The sequence below is a fragment of the Artemia franciscana genome, chromosome 14, assembly GCF_032884065.1.
Source record: "Artemia franciscana chromosome 14, ASM3288406v1, whole genome shotgun sequence".
Classification (NCBI taxonomy): Eukaryota; Metazoa; Arthropoda; class Branchiopoda; order Anostraca; family Artemiidae; genus Artemia; species Artemia franciscana.
Window position 1 is genome coordinate 16,893,075 of NC_088876.1, and position 18,285 is coordinate 16,911,359.

The 18,285-nt window shown below is 35.7% G+C and overlaps 1 long non-coding RNA gene across 1 annotated transcript; it reads right to left on the reverse strand.

Annotated features, from left to right (window-relative positions):
- Positions 1–4,111: 4,111 nt before the first annotated feature.
- On the reverse strand, positions 4,112–7,180 carry LOC136035400 (uncharacterized). The gene is made up of 2 exons (XR_010619413.1): positions 6,992–7,180; positions 4,112–4,452 (listed from the first exon to the last, which is right to left on the reverse strand). It is a non-coding gene; the product is annotated as an uncharacterized LOC136035400 (long non-coding RNA).
- Positions 7,181–18,285: the final 11,105 nt, after the last annotated feature.

Consider the following 18,285-nt stretch of genomic DNA (forward strand, 5'->3'; position numbering starts at 1 on the left):
GCAACAGTCAAGTGTGCGCTGCCATTACGTAACACCCATTTGTGAACCGTCATTAGCTAGTCACGTAAGATTACGTTACCCCCCATAAATCTATAAAGTCACGCATGATTGTGTTACATCCCACGTGTGTACCATCATTATGGAACACCCATGTATGTGCCCCCCTCAGTTACAAGCGGGGGCTCCCCACTTAACCAACATATTCTAATAAGTTCTATTACGTAACAAGCACGTGTATCTCTTAGAAAATATTCCGCATTAGACATCAACCAGAAGTAAACAAACCGTATTATGTAACAACCAAAAGTAAACAAAAACTATTAAGTAACAAGTAAACCCTATGACGTAGGTGTGTTGTACCGTTACAGGTGCGTTATAGCGTTATAGTATTGCACAGGTGCGCTTAATAACGCCTTGAGGGAGTAGTAGCTACAGGTTTATCCCCCCCCCTATCTGTCTCTTTAAACGTACTGAGGCATCACCACTAGCCGGAATAGAGTTACAGGAAAAGATATAGATGAAAATGAGAAGGCTCGTGACACCATGGATGTGAAGAAAGGTTAATTTTGCGAGGAAGAATTAGTGACGGTACTAAAAACATTAAAAGATAGAAAGTCCCAAAAGCGGATAATATGGTAAATGAGTTTCTTAAATTTGGTGGATATCAGGTTAGAAATAAGTTACTGAAGATTATGAATATTGTTTTTGAAAAAGGGGTACTTGATGATTTTAGGAAAGGCACAATTAAAATCCTGTATAAGAAAGGTGATAAGGGTGAGTGTGATAATCATTGAGGCACTTGCCTGCTCTCTGCAGCTTGCAAATTACTTAGCATTATGACACTTATTAGACTGAAAGATTCTGCAGACAAAGTTTAAAGAAAAGAACAGTGCTATGTCAAGCAGCGTAAAGGATCTGTCGGCTAAATTTTTATTCTTAGGTAAATAATTGAGAAGTGCATGCTTCATCAAACACCTTTAGCTCTCAGTCTTATAGATTATGAGCAAGCGTTCGATTCAGCTAATAGAAGTTTTAGTGAAGGTGTTATCCTTGTATTGTATACCAGCCAAACACATTAAAGTAATTAGTGCTATATACGAGAATAACACTGCTGCGGATAAGGAAATGAGGTTAGTAACTGGTTCCGTATTAAACCAGTATTTAAGAAGGGTTGTGTTCTATTCCCGTTTAAATGGATCATTTTGATGGACTTAGTCTTAAGGAGCACAAGAAAGGCAATGGGAAAACACATAATCAAATGGCAAGAAAGTTTCCTGGACTTATATTATGCTTATTATTTAAGAATTGCAGGCAGAAGTGTAAGCAAAATGAATGAATTTTTGGAGGTTTTGTGAGTACAGGGCACTAGCATAGGTTTGATAGTAAATGTTAAGAAGAAAAAGTCACTAAGGCTATGAATAAGAGAAAATAAAAGGTAACGTTGGGTACAAATAAGATTGATCAAATGGAGAGCTTCACTTACCGTAGTAGTATTGATAGTAAGGACGTTGGAAGCAGTGAGGATGCTAAAAATAGAATGACCAAGGCTCAGGGGGTTTTTTCACAGGTAAATAAAAGTTTGGGAGAATTAGAAGATAAGTCTCTGATTCAAGATTAGACTACTGGAAGCTACAGTGATGACAGAGGTCAAATACAGCTCTGAAGCATTGGCACTCTGAAAAACGAAAGAAGATTTATTAAATATTTTCCATAGAAATTGCCTACGGATTGTTTCGGGTACCTTGCTAACTGACCTCTATTTCAAACTGTAAACTGTATGAAAATTGTAGTTCAATCCCGCTTTCTAGGGTTATAATGAGAGACAGGTTGAGATCAGTAGGGCACGTTCTGCAGATGAAGTACGGCAGATTGCCACAGATTGTATTTTTTGGCCAACCGTCTAGGGCTGAATGGATAGCAGTTTGTCTGCGGTTAGGTGAGAGAGCGTTGTAAAGAAAGATTTAAGGGAAATGGGAACTTCCTGCGAGGTTGTAGAAAGGGAGGCTTTGAATAGATTGGAATGAAGGAGGAATATGCGTAGCTGTGTTGTCCTAGGTGGCTTGGTGCTGAAGTGAGTTGTTGTTAGAAGTTTCCCTTTTCTAGGAACTATAGAAAATCCTGAACTATATGAGGCTGAATATCTGTAAAGCTATTGTTAATGACACATAACTCGATGATTTTTCCCGTCTTTCGGTAATAAAATACGAAGAAAAATTTTTCGCCTGTGGTAGTAGATTCTGAAAAAGGGTGGACCCAAAATAAAAACAGCAGTTGGCTTGAAATGACCGATTCTGCCTCAGCACACAAAAAAGAACAAAGAAAATACATCTTTAGTTTTGGGCCGATGCGGGAAATATATGTGCTGAGGACTTCGTTTTAGTTACTTTTCTACAAGTTAGACTGAAAGCATGTATCCAAATGGTTGTTCCTATAATTTTAATCTATCTAATTTGGAAGTTAAAAGCGTATGCTCAAATACTTGAATAGCGCTTCTCTTGGGCACATTATCACGAAATATGTAAAACTGTGGAATTTCATCAATTTGAAGTTCAAAGTAGAAATCCATGCATGTAGGAATGTCTGTGAATCTCAACCTTGTATCTGAATGAGTTGTCGCTTATATATAAAAAAAAAAATATATAAATTATTTTTTAGGTCATTATATCTCTCTTTATTTCTTACAGATAAGGAAAGATGGGCCTAAATAAAACGATGTTATTAATGCTCATATCCCTGATATGTGCAGAAATCCACGGGTCGAAAACTCTGCATTTGTGTATGCAAAATTGTGAGCAGTGCAAGAGAATATTTGGCGACTTTTTCGATGGTGAACTTTGTGGCGATTCCTGCATGACCTATCATCAAAGATTCATCCCAGACTGTGGAAACATCAACTCAATTGGAGGATTTTTGTTAAGACATGATTAATTTTTTGTTTATTTTAATTCAGTTATAATTATACTGTTGATACTACATATCCCTTGAAAACATTTTTCCATTACTATCTCAAAAGGCGGAACTGTTAAAAACAGAAAGTGGCTTTAGAACTCTTAAGCTAGGAAACGGATGATGCCTTAAACAACGTAAGCCTAAAAATTAAAAATTGTAGTTAAGAATTAAAACTGCTCATTTTAAGTTTTTTTTTTTTAGCTTCAAGGAAATCATTCAGTCTACGGAAATTTGCATTTATTTCACTTAAATGGCCTTGTACTGCGATTAAAAGGAAGTAAAAAAAGCCTTTTACTGAAATTACTTTTTATTAGAATGCCTACTATGCTTTCTTTCCTTCATTTACTCTGATTTACTTGAAATAAAAAAATCTAGAAAAGGAACACGCAGACAACATTACGTGTCAGAAGCGAAGCATAAATGCTGAGATAACCAAGAGAACTATTACTAGGCTACTACCAAACATACTATGGAAACCTTAAGTTACCTAAATCTCTCAGATAAAAACTTTGGCATAATAATAGATAAAAACTTCCGTATTTATAAAATTATGATAGCTAAAAAAAACTTAAGCCAATATAAAAGGCAGTGAAACAAAAAATTGATAATAAATAAAAAAATTGTTCAACTTAGATATGAGGAGAAAAGGGGAAGGGGTAATAAGTATTAATAAAATAGGATATCCCCCTAGCAGAAATAGCATCGAAGCTAGTATCGAAATAGTAACGAAGAAGAGAACAACTTAGGAACGGTCACTCTATGGATTTGAATTATCCACATTAAAAAATCGACTGAAATGAATATGTTATGACTCTTAAGACGAAACATAGTCAATCGAAATATATCCTACTGACAAGGTCAACAGCTTTGGCTATGTCAATTCAGAAATAAGAGGTAAAAATAAAAAAACTAGGATGAAGATATACCTTATGGAAAAGCAAATGTAATTCAGCATTTTGTTTGTAAATTAGTCACTTGTGACAATTTAAAACATTTTTCAGTTTTTCTACAAAACCCACTTGATTTAAAAAAGAAAACTACTACTTTTTGGCGGTCTGGTCTCTGAAAAAAAACTTTATGACAAATACAAATTTATGCAAGATGAGTCTTTACCATTTCAGATAGTTTAATATTTTGAAGTGAGAGACAAGGAAATAACAAAGCAGCTTCATACATAATTTATTTTTAGGCTAAGACAAAGAATAAGAAATTGTTAAACAGTAAAATAAATAAAAGGAATAAAAGGAAACTAATATTCTGAGTTAGATGCATACTCCCATCCTGCAAAACTTTGGAAAAGTCTTTCTTTTTTGCTCTGCCCTGTGTATTCTTCTCTGGTTAAGTAAAGGTCTCACTCCGGGGTTTAAGGGATCAATGACAAATGGTGCAATTTGAGCAATGTCTGTGCAATCGTTGAAAACACTACCGGCTGCACATGATTTTCCACAAGATGGGGTGTCAAAATAGTTTCTCGTGTACATCATGTGGCATTGGTTGCAATTCCTATAAAAATAAGAGTCACAAACACACGAGTTTGAAGCAAGTGTATTATCATTAATTTGCAAATTCATCAAATAAAACAGGAAGACTGAGCATAAACAAAGGAAAATTGAGAGGGATAATAAAGAAAAACCAAAATAACCACAAGAAGAAAGAATTACAAAACAGAACAAGTACTTCAATAAGCTATTGGTTTAGTACCGATGTCCAAGGACGGTGGCAGACAATGGTTTTTCTTCAGAGATAACGGGGTCAGCTAAGTTGAAATTTCTGTCAAGATAAGTTTCGAGTCTCCGGGGGAAACATAGAGGTTATTTTGCAATGTGAAAGAAAACTGAGAGGTGTTTTAACTTACCTGAACTTGTAAACATTTTCTAAAATTGTGCTATCAATGATTTATTAGGAATTTTTTGGCGAGGGTTTTTTTTCCGGGTTTGATTACAAGAAACTTAAAACAACGTATCAAACCTTTTTCTTATATTTATTTTGTTACGTTTTTTTAGTCAGGCAAACTTTAAGGGGATTTTTTTTTTGGGGGGGGGGGAGGACTTTAGGTGCTATTTGTCATAACTCCCTGGATACGGCCGTGGGTGCAATGCATAATTAATGTGGTAGAGCGATGGAGTTAAAAATTTCGAAATAAGACGGTGGTTAAAACGTAGATTATTTGGGACGAAAGATGCATACGACAGCCCGACTCGACGTTCAATGTCGTTCATTGGGAGTTGTCGTGCGTGCTTTATCAAAGAACCAATGAGTAGACCATGGTAAGTGATATGGCTGATTGGCCTGATCCTACTGTTCGCCTAGAAAAATATCCTCTGGGGGTGTTCGCTACCAGATGAAGAGTACAGCTTTAGATTTCTCAGCATTCAATTCAAGGCTGATTTTTACCTTGCCGAATTTAAGCGATTTGAAAACGCAGATAATGCGCTCTAAAGTGCAACTCATATTCAGAATAGAGTCTGCAAATTAGACGAGGGACAAATTGAGAACGGCAAGAAATACACAGTTTGTTATATTTCAAAAGCCAATGTCGACTAAATCTCCTGCTGTCACCTAGTGTAGCAAAGTGATTGAACTGGCTAAGATTAAAACTTTAGCCAGATCAACTATAATAGTTTCAACGAGGCATATATCCTGCTGAGTCTGATGATTATATTAGCTTTTCATTATATGTATTGGCTATAAGAACACAAAGAGAACAGAACTTATTGAACTTAAATCTCGTCTTCTATATGAAAATGCCCATCGTCGAAAAAATTGGAGGTGCTGGATCATTAGGATTAATCATGAATGTATCTTGAAGTACAAAGTCAGGATTATATTTCTTACAATATACTGTAACGTCATGGTTATTGTGTATATTTGTAAGCTAAAGGACAATTTTTCATTCATACTAGGAAACAACTTGTTTCTATTTGCTTAAGCAATACCAGGAGCTGCAAGGAACCAGTATCATGAACCATAGTAACCAGTAGAAACCATACTCTCTTATGGTTCAAACAATTAAAGCATTTTTTCCAAAAACAATAAAAAACCGAAACAATATCAATCTCAATATCAAACAACGGGGTCAACGGGTCAATATCAATATCAAACAATATCAATATCAAAATAATTAGATAAAAATCAAGTGCCCTATAGATTTCTTTGTAATCATACCAGGATAGTTATTTTCCCACTATTCACAATTATCATAGTGACATTGGAGCATAGCCATACTCCTATATGAAAAACACAAACTTCATCATAATACTGGAATTATAATCTTTAATTTGAACTGCATATTCTCTATGTATGTATGTATGTATTTATTTATAACCCATCATACAAAATAATGAAGTGATGGAGTACATTGAAAAAAAAGGAAAAAAAGAAGAAAGAAACAACATGTCGTAATTACATTCTAAATACAAACAAAAATAATTCCACGTGAAAAAACAAAATTTTGCCATTCATGGCTGGTTTGCTTATTGCACATGTGTACATTAAGCTCAGCTAACTTAGCACACGGGTCAGACAAGCTATGTTTTTTCATCAAATAGGAGTTGCGGGTCCACGGAGGAACTCGCAATAGAAACTTAGCAAATTTGAAGAGAACGCGTTTCATCCTAAGATTGTCAGATTCACTAAATATAGGGTAAAACGGTACTAAATTCAGAATATGTGGCAGGACGACTCTATTGTAAATTCTCGCAAGATGGGCTCTATTCAAATGGAACTGAGAACTAACAATTGTACCATATGTACGACGGATTTTCGTTTCCATACTTTCTCAGATTTTTTCCAATAGGAAGGCCAAGATATTTCAACTTAACCCAAGGCTTTACTTCTGTACAATTCAGATTTATAGATATATTATCTGATTTAGTCGTATCTATTTCATTAAAAATTAAAACATCACATTTTTCAGCATTTAGGGAAAGTCCAATATCACTGTAGTTTTTACATATCTCCAAAAAGCATTTTTCTAGCCCACTGATAGTCCTACTAATATTAAAAACGTCATCTGCATAACATAATATCGACAAATCGGTACCTTTATATATACAGCACGAAGAAAGTTGGCACTGAGCTGGAAGAGTTGCATTATTATAAATCGTGGGAGAAGTAACCACACCCTGCTTAGCCCCGATATGAATTGGCATATCATCAAGTCAGCAAATTGCTTCCAGATATACGTATTTTTGCTTTCATATGGCGGTACATGTACAAAAGTCTAGCGATACACCACGGTTCTAAAGCTCATTCATTGCTTGGGGATGCAACAACGAATCAAATGCTTTACTAACATCGTATGTTCCAAGCGCTAGAGTACCACCGGATTTATCTGTATCGATCAACAAATTGCACAGACAATTTAGAGCATGGAAGCAACCAAGCTTAGGCTGGAAGCCAAACTGGTGAGGATATAATAAGAGATAGAATGTAGGTTATTAATTATAAGCAATTAAAACACCTTCGCAAAAACGCTTGAAACAGTTATAGGTCGATACGATGAGCATTCAAACGGATCCTTCCCTTTTTTTAGAATCGGTGAAATACGACCGAAACAAAAAGAATCTCGAACTATACCGCAGCAATCATTTGGTACAACAAAGAAATATGACACATAAGCTTATCGGATCCATTTTGTAAATGAAGGACGGATATACCATCATAACCCATAGACTGTCTTTTGTTCAGCTTTCGTATAACATCACGTAATTCACTAGAATTTACTAAAAAGATACCCGGTCTAGGAGTCCGTAAGCGATTATTCAAATCCGTTTCAAATTTCTTGAGAATGTTAACGTCAGGTTCGGTGAACTGACTTTTGAAATGTGAATGCCACTTGTACTCACTAATTGTAATTTTGCTTTCCCGAGTTTTATTATTTGCCAAATGCGTTTTTCATAACTTATTAGGGTCATTCGCGATCGATTCAGCAATTGCAACACTTTGGCCAATCCGGTGAGCTTTGAGCTCCCTCTGAAAGTGGCGCTTTCAGTGCCACTAGGTTTATCACAATCATTCCACAACCGTAACCAAAATTTAAAGGACTGACAAGCGGATTTTAGGCTCTTGTTACTGGACCATCCAAATTTTTCGGTTCCAGACCTACACGTTCTCACAGGGACAGCGAATTTTTCGGCAATTTTTAGAGCGTGGGTAATCTGCGCTAAATAAAAATTCAGTTCAATACGAATGTCAGACTTGTCCATCCCAGGTTGCCGTTGGAGCAGTTGAAACGGAACTCGGATTTGATCTAGCATGAAGTCACACTCCCCTTGGGAGATACCCTTATCAATCTTGTCCCAAGCTTTAACACGTAAAAATTTAGATTTCTTCGACAAATTCAGAAGAGGGAGCATCTCGGATGGAGATCGACAGGAACAAAGGGATATGGTCACTATATTCGCCTTCCAAACCGACTTTCACAATAAGATCTGGATTGGGAGGATGGAGAAAGACTACATGGCCAAGATTAGAATTGTTTCCAAAAGTTGAAATAAACGAATAATTTCGGTCTTTCGGTACAATCGAGTAACCGGTTGGTAGAATAGATAGAAACGTTTCGGCTCTAGCACTTGAAGTCTCAAGTAGATCAAAGTTAAAGTCTCCAATAAGTATACACTTTCTGTTCATCTTCTCGATTTTTTTAACAGTTTGGCCACCTTTCTGCAAGTAATAGCAAATTTTCTTTCAGAAGCTTCGTCCCTGTAATTGGTTGGAAGATAAAGATTGACTATTACCAAGTTATCAACCGTCAGAGCAAGATAGCAATCACACATTTCAAGCAATTCTGATTGACAAGTTGTCAGAACGGCTAAACCAACGCTTGGCCTTCCTTTAGCTTTAAATCTTCTTGTAGGAGAGAGATGTACTGTTACATTAGAGGAAGGGCAAAAAAGCTGAGAATTCAAATCCGTCAAAAAGTGTTCCTGAATACAGATGACACTAAAGGATTCGCGTAAATTTTCCTGGACTGGTAGTTTATCAAGAATGCTACTGTTAAAATTCCATGACATAACAGAAAGAAAACCATCAATATTCATTGAAAGATGTTAGATTTGTACTGTTCAGCAGTCAATTTCCGATTTTTGGGACAGGACACTGAATAACATGAGTGACCCGAAGCTTTGCACACAACACAACTTTTTTTCTGCATGCATGGCTGCTCTTTGGTACTTATATGGTCGGAGCCTGCGCACTCGGAACAGACCTCGGCATTATGACAATCGGCCGCCAGATGTCCTACATGGTGGCATTTGAAACAACGGCATGGTAATGTTTGAAAAACATCAATACGAAAGTATTCAAAACCGATCTTGAGAGGTTCCTTCATATTAGGCTCCAAGGCTTCTTTTGACGGGAAATAAGGTCTAAAAGTGCGGAACTGACCGATCTACTAAGCTTTTTCGCAGGATGGGATCAACTTAGCCACATCTTCTGCTTTAAAATCATTTGGGACAAATCGCAGAACTCCTAAGAACCTCTTTGACTTAACGCTTGTTTCAAGTAGACTATTTCCTACCTTCATAGCATTAGCAATCTTTTCAGCGGAATCCTTTGATTTGACCATTACTTTCCACTCGTCCTTATTTTTCTTGAGCTCTAATATATCGTCACTTAGTTTTCCACCTGTAGTCAGAATAAAGTCCCTACAGGCCTTGTGAGATTCAGGAGACTTCGGAGGGTTTTTCACTACGACCGAGTATGGTAGAGGGGTGGAATGCTGTTTTGTAAGTGTCCATAATACTTTCTTTGCATCAAGGATAGATTCACGAGAGAAGAACTCGACAGCTCTATTAACGAAAACTTCTGTGTTTAATCCACATGCTAGTGATCGGATAATAAAGTTCAGTAGTGGATTCCATACAAGTTCGGTTAGCTTACATGGATTGCATAGTCCCCACTTTACATCAGATTCATCCAAATAGTTCAGCTATTTTACATTCTATCCACCAAATAGTAGAAAAAAGCCAAGACAGATTGTTGAATTAAGTGGGCAGCCCAGTCAAGGGTTAATTTTATCCGTTTGATTGCTGTTGTTACTGTCTGCCATTTATGCTACACCTTTCCGTGCATGTGTGTCCCTTCACAAATGTCAAACTAGAGTTGTACCTGTTGGAGGTTCTCGCTGGGGAACACACGCAGGTTGACTACGGGTTAAATTACTTGAAAAAGCACATGTGGGAATTCCAGGAAAAGAATCTGCTGATATAATGGCAAAGTGGGGTATTTTAAGTGGTAAGAGTCTAAGTGTAAAGCCCACTCAAAATGAATATTTTACATGTATTTATAGGGTGTTATTTGATAGAGAGACCAATAATTTTATTAGAAGTTGCATAAATTTAATTTTAGAACCTTATGACTATAAGGCACCACCTGATGAATCTGTGCATGATATTAGATATGTTGCTGTTACTGTTTTTAGATTGAGGACAGGTCATGTCAAAACCCGTTCAGTTTTACATAAGTGGGGGAGAGTTAGCTCACCTTTCTGTGATATTTGTAATGAGTATGATGATGTTAGGCATATTCTCATGAAGTGCACAAAATATGAAGTACAAAGAAATTTGTTTAGAAACCAAATTATAAAGTATTTTGGTGTTTTCACAATGAGAGCAATCCTAGGTCAGGCTAAGTCCCCTAAGTGGATCCATAGAAAGACTTTGTTGTTGTTGACTAAGTATATAAACAGTTGTAATCTAGATAACATTCTCTGATTTTTTTTTTTATAATGTATTGACTTCTATATTCATTGTATTGATGTTTCTTTTATTACTGTTTCCATTTATAAATGTTTTAATTGTAATAACTGCATTAACTTATATTTTTATTGTATTGACCTTTTTATCTATCTATTTATTCTTGTATTTTAGCTTTATTTAAATCTGAATATGTTCCTTTTCACAGATATTTTAAGCAATATTAGCAGAATAGAGGTGTGATATTCATACTTGAATATCACGTGATTTAAGCAAGAACACTCTGTACAACGTCCTAGCATTCTCCCAAGATATCTTAAGGGTAGACGTGGCCTGTGCCAAAATTTTATTTGTGTGTTTTTCAAAGTGACGTGGCTTCATAAGCCCTATTTTCAGAAGAGGATCGCACGTATACGAGCGGTTGATTCGCTCAGACGTCAACTAAACAACAACAAAAACAACAGCATTGTAAGAGTCGATAGAGAAAAATGTTTCACTTATGTCCTCTATGTTTGTATACATTGGGCAGCTGGTCCTAAGAAAACTGCATTATTGCAGATGAATCTGATGTAAAATGGGGACTATGCAATCCGTTCAAGCTAACCGAACTTGTATGGAATCCGTTACTGAACTTACCCGATCACTAGCATGTGGATTAAACACAGAAGTTTTCGTTAATAAAGCTGTCGAGTTCTTCTCTCGTGAATCTATCCTTGATGCAAAGAAAGTATTATGGACACTTTATGAAAATTTGGGATACAATGATAGAATGAGAACAGCTAATAAGGACTCTGAAAATGTGTTAGATTTAGTGAAGGCCGTCTATCGATGCTCCCAAGACAAGAAAGTTTTGCCTACATTCGTCATATATGAGCCCGATGAAGTACGCAGTTTCACCTGCCAGTCCGTTATGCGTTTTGCTATTGATGCTATTAGATTTAATGATTGTATCTGAATTTAAATCCGTTGTATCGATAACTGCATTGCACGTTCACCCACGCTTTGCTTCTAACCAATTCGTTTATGTACTTGTTACTGATATTTTCAGCCAATACCCCTTTTGTTTGGCTTGCGATTGAATCGTCTAACGTTACATTATATTTACGTAGGTAACAGTTGAGGTACGTAGACAAAATATGGCTTATGACGTTGTTACAATAATACGACTGTGTTTTTCTTGTTTTCTTTTGAAGACTAATACTAGAAAGATAATGAAATGATTTATCAACCGGTAATGTGTTACCAGAAGCACTATCAAGAAGCTTGCCCTAGTCGTCAACTGTTAGTTTTAAGTTTACATTACCTTGGTGCACTAGATTCTCTTGAAACGTTACGGTTGTACATCCTTCGTAGCAATTTTTGGATTCTTTTGGCATTCCAAAGATATTTACTCTCTTACTTGTAAGATGACGCAGAACTGCATTTCTAATGGTGCATCCTTTAGGGTTTGTTTCATAGTTCAGATATTAGCCCACGATTTGTACTAAGCTGAAGTTCCTTAGCATGAAACCTGTTGAGTCAAGAACATCTTTCGGAAGCACTTTATCCAGCAAAATGCCAAGTTTAAAGAGAAACGGATATGCTCAATTCCTTGGGGGCGTTTTAGCATCTACTAACTCAGAACAAAGGCCATCAGCTGGAAATGCTAAAATTTTATGGAAGCGCTGGTTCTCATAGAGAAATGAATGCTGGATGCAACGAACTCGGAATGCTAAATTTGTATCTGCCTGCTAGTATCAATTAAGGCATTAATACTCACCCTCAGGCATTACTAGCTAACTAAGTTTACACCATACGCACAAAGTCTGCTGGCCTAGACTTGAAGTCTAGACTTGAATAGACTTGAAGTCTACATGATTAACATTTACAATTTCGAAAAATTTGCCTATAATCCCTGTTTAGCTTAGTTTCCCATTTTGGAACCGATTCAACGGTTACGAACGCTGGAATCAGTCTTAGGTATGGTACAGAATGAAGCAAACGATTCCTTAGGATGTTCTTCTCCTTTCAAAGTAAAAAAAAACTTTGTTCTATCCGTCATGAACAAGATAGAAGATGGGAAAATATTAGGTTAGCAAGGTGTACAAGATTTGAAAATAAAAGGTTGCAAGTACCTGAGACAAATTTGCATCTGCTTCGTAATGAACACACCTCTTCCCCAATTAGTGTCGTGTATGTACTGATTGGTTTCTGGCAGTGTTGCGGCTATGAAAAGAAGAACAATCCCTACCGAAAATACCTGTAAAAAAAACTTTAAAATTTTGCTAGGCGTAAATTACATATTAGATAAAACAAATGTCTGTTTTTTTTATTCCAGTCCCTCCTCCAGTTTTTCAAAATCGAGCATTATTAGCTAGTTTATCTTTTTCTTTCAATATCTTAGGCAAATCTTGTAGTCGTCTCACAATTCCTTACTCTACCCCGTCTTTTCTAATTGAAAATTCCATCTGTACTTCTTGAAACAATTATCAAGGGTTTTAAAGTCTATTTCCACTATTATATTCTCCCTGTTTATTTTAATATTTTTGGAAATTTCAATTCTTTTTATCAGCTAGTAAAGAAATTTTATCGATACATTGTCCACTATCAGAGTAGAATTTACTGTAGGTGCTAGTAGTAGTCGAAATAGGATTAACGGGATATATAAATAACTAACTTAAGAATCGTTCCATAAGGAATTCTCCTGTTTAGGAATACTTGAGGTACAGCCAATGATGTTATGTGTAGCCTTGGAACTAAGTAAGTTTAACTTGATGTAAGAAAAGGATTTGTATATAAGGAGTGAACTTGGTACGATTTAATAAATAGTATTGCATGAGTATTCCTGGTTAGAAGTTTATGAGTTGAAAGTACTACAGTGGAAAGAATCTTTTTGTAGTAGTTTTCTTCGAAGGATTAGTGCAGAATTGCATTCCTCCAAGTTAGTGAGTATCAGAGGTCAGATGTTGCTGTGACAGCATTAACTTATATACCATGGATGCCCTCAACGACCATGAGCTCTGTATGCCTATTGAATGGCTCTCTCAACGTTCAAGAATGGCTATAGCAGATGTAAGTGATGGAGAATGAACTCTGAGCGTCCCATTAATACACAGAAGCCAGAGCCCTAAATGGGACAATATAAATGTAGCAGTTATGTACAAATTCACCGCTTACGAACCTACTAACATTTTCAATTTCATTAAGAAATATTTGAGGGGAATGTACTCCGAGACATCTAGACGCCTGGCAAACAAAAGTAGAAAGTGTAAAAATTCCCACCTTGTAAATTTCAATTCATATTAGCTAAAACGTAAACACTGTGTAAAGGTATTGAAAATAATAAATTTCACTTTAAAAACTGGAATAAAACAATTGATGTCTGTATGGGAGTAAATTCCACAATTTCACAAGGAAAAATCGACCTTGCCTAGCAAGAATTGGGGCTCCCCCTCCCCCGCTGTTTCAGATATAGTATCATTAAACTCTTTTTCTCAAACGTTTTTACTCTTTCCATTCTTGAACTTATACACACACACACACACACATATATATATATATATATATATATATATATATATATATATATATATATATATATATATATATATATATATATATATATATATATATATATATATATATAGCGACAAAGACAACACTGCCTTTCCGTAACAAACAAATAAAAAGTAGACACAATAGGGAAAATCTTTTCAAGACAGTGGAAATCAATTCTGTGAATATTTCGGCCATATGTCCAAGGGCTGTCTTCAGCAAAATACGAGAAAGAGAGAAAAAAATGTATATATAAATAGACTTACATTAAAATGTGAAAATTAAAACTAATAATTTTTTTTAAACTTTTTTGTAAAACAGCCCTAGCATCCTTACTTCAAAGAAATTCAACCAGGACTGACAAAAAGAATGAAGTGAGATGATAAGTTCATTCAAACAAAACAGAACAAAGTGATTAAATGCAATGTCTCAGAGCCAACCTTGCATTTTTAGCAGCCTGCCTCAAAGGCCTTTTCGTAACTGGTTCAATACTATTATAAATCAGTTTAGTAAAATATTTTGTTAGATCATTTTTAATTCAATTTGAGCATAAAGAATTTAGTAAGTACTCCCCTAAGTCCCTTTTCAAAGATATATTATTATTTATTTTGAGACTAATTTCGATTGATTCCCGAACCACCTGTTTTATCCCCAAATCATTACTGATGAGTGAAAATTTTTCAAAAAGTATCGTGTGGGAGGGATTATTAAATATATGCCAACCTAAAGCAGAATCAAAGGAGTTGTTGGAACTTTTTCTTCTTTATTTTTCAGCGTCACTATGAAGTACATATCGACGAACCTTTGTTTTTTTAACTTAAATCTGGTAGGCATTGATGACCTTATCCAAGTCAAAATCCCAAACCCAATCATCATCGCTATCATTTTCAGTTTTGATATGTTTTGACTCTCGCTGTCCAGGTGGATTTTCATCTAACTGCGCGGTTTGGCGTTCTTTAGCCGCCAGCCTATTTTCTTGCTGTTCTTGTGATTCCCCGGCACGCTTTCTTTTCTTACTTTCTCTATCAGCAGCAAGTTTTTTGGCATAAACTCTTTGAGCAGCTTCCTCGGCTGTTGCCATTGTAGGTTCTTCAGTCATTTTACAATTAAACATTTTTCCATGAACAAATTTCTTAAATACCGTTAATGACGTCACCGTCATAGCAAAAATGACGACAACTAACTTCCTGACTTCAGCAAGCCTGATTTCTTGCTGTTCTTGTAATTCCTCGGCACGCCTTCTTTTTTCACTTTCTCTTTTAGCAGCAAGTCTGCTTCCGCGTTGCTCTGGTAGTTCCTCGGCACGCTTTCTGTTCTTTCTTTCTCTATCAGCCTCAAGCCTGTTTCCTTGCTGTTCTTTTGATTCCTCGGCACGCTTTCTGTTCTTTCTTTCTCTATCAGCCTCAAGCCTGTTTCCTTGCTGTTCTTTTGATTCCTCGGCACGCTTTCTATTCTTTCTTTCTCTATCAGCCTCAAGCCTGTTTCCTTGCTGTTCTTTTGATTCCTCGGCACGCTTTCTTTTCTGACTTTCTCTATCAGCAGCAAGTTTTTTGGCATAGACTCTTTGAGCATCTTCATCGGCTTTTGCCATTGTAAGTTCATCAGTCATTTTAAACTTAAACATTAATAGATTTCTACGTGAACATATGTCTTTAATATCTTGAATGACGTCACCGTCGTAGCAAAAATGACGACAACTAACTTGATGACGTCAGTCAACACGGAAACATGACGTCACCTGACAGACAGACAGACACACAGACAGACAACTTATTTTATATATATATGGCGCGTAACGACTTACGCGCGCGGGGGGGGGCTTGGGGGACGCAAAGTGCCCCCACCAACTAGGTGTTGGGGTGGCGCGAAGCGCCACCCCAACAGCTAGTATATATATATATATATATATATATATATATATATATATATATATATATATATATATATATATATATATATATATATATATGTATATATTTATTACACGAGCATTTTTGTCTCCCACAGATAATATTTGCCCTCGAATTACTCTAATCAGTCATGGCTCTCAAGTGCCATGGCTCACTTCCACCAGGTTGATACTTAAGACCTGTCTTGATTAACATCACGAAGAGAAGATGAAAAACCTAACGTTTTGAATATAATTAGCAACTCGTTAGCATATTGGACATAGGGAGGATAAGGTGAGCCTCGTTTTTTTTCATAACAATTTTTCTAGTCTTTTTTTTCTAGATTGGAAAAATCAATGCTTGAGCATTAACCATTAGTTTTTCACCTAAACTTCCGACTTTGCAACCTCTGAACTGGCAGGTTATCGCTAAGGGATAGGCTTCCCACCTCCCTATACAACTATTACTACAACTGCTACTAACAACTCACCACAGCACCAAGCCACCTGAATATATATATATATATATATATATATATATATATATATATATATATATATATATATATATATATATATATATATATATATATATATATATATATATATATATATATATATATATATATATATATATATATATATATATATATATATATATATATATATATATATATATACACCTCTGTATATGTCTTTTGAAATATGGACTCAGAAGGGGAAAAGCTTTTCCTCTTCTGAGTCCATATTTCAAAAGTACAAAATTACATTATATTTAACAAAAATATTTTTAATCCTTCTAAAATACCTTTCTATAAATATCCTTCCTTCCAGATCATTACCAAATGCTCGAAATTCCTCCAAATGAAAAATCTTGTTTTTGTTTCATTTAAAACAAGTATAAACTTAAAAATAGACAAAATTAAAACTTTAAGCGAGGGCAAGCACGCCTTGAATTTTGACATAGGACAAGGATTAAAAGGAAGCCCATATATCCATCTTTATCGTATGTCGTTGGGCTAGGCAGATCCCTAGAAATAATTTGGTTTTCTCTGAAAATGGGCCAGATTTTTTATCTAATTTACCAGGAATCACAATACTTTTGTTGGGCCTAGATTAATGAACGTCGATTGTCTTTTTACTATTTCAGGTGAACAAACTAGTAGACTTTTCACGCTCAAAAGAGGGACCACAAAATTTGTTTCTCCAATCGGTATTAAAATTGAATTTTCCAAGTGAAATGTTGAAATACAGATAAAAGAAAGTGATCTTCTCCTGTTCAAACCCCACTATTAAGAATCAATGTTTTTGCACATTGGATTACTTTTGGACCAAGGACCTTCATGTGTTAGCTTTAAACTGATCAGAAAATGTTGTTGAGTGCATTTAGGGCCTCCTAACACCCTTCCCTTGAAAAATATGTGTCTTGCCCCAGGGAACAGTCACTAAGAGGTTCCAGCCAAACTTACCTCACGATCAAACGTACTCTCTCCGCCCCTTTAGTAGAGCAATGAACATTCTATTCCCATTCAAATGGACTTCCTCCCAAACTCTTACGAAAATCTCTTTCTGACAAAGCAACCGGGAAAAAAATAGCACATGGGAAATAAATGCATGCATTGATAGATATTTCGAACAGTTCATGGTAATGAACTGTTGTAAAGAGCGACCCGGCTCAATAGTAACCAAAACTCTAAAAAATGGAATTTTGATACCAATAGCTACATAAAAAGAATTGCATTTTAATGCTCATTTTAAATATATAAGTTTCATGTTTAGTCTTGCTCATCAAAAGTTAGGAGCCCGAGAAAATTTACCTTATTTTAGAAAATAGGGAGAAACGCCCTCTAAAAGTCATAGAATCTTAACGAAAATCACACCATCAGATTCCGCGTATCAGAGAACCCTATTATAGAAGTTTCAAGCTCCTATCTACAAAAATGTGGAATTTTATATTTTTTGCCAGAAGGCAGATCACGGATGCGTGTTTATTTGTTAGTTTGTTTTTGTTTTGTTTTTTTGTTGTTTTTTTCCCAGGGGTGATCGTATCGACCCAGTGGTCCTAGAATGTTGCAAAAGGGCTCATTCTAACGGAAATGAAAAGTTCTAGTGCCCTTTTTAAGTGACCAAAAAAATTAGAGGGCACCTAGGCCCCCCTCCCACGCTAATTATTTTCCCAAAGTCAACGGAGCAAAATTCCGAGATGGCCATTTTATT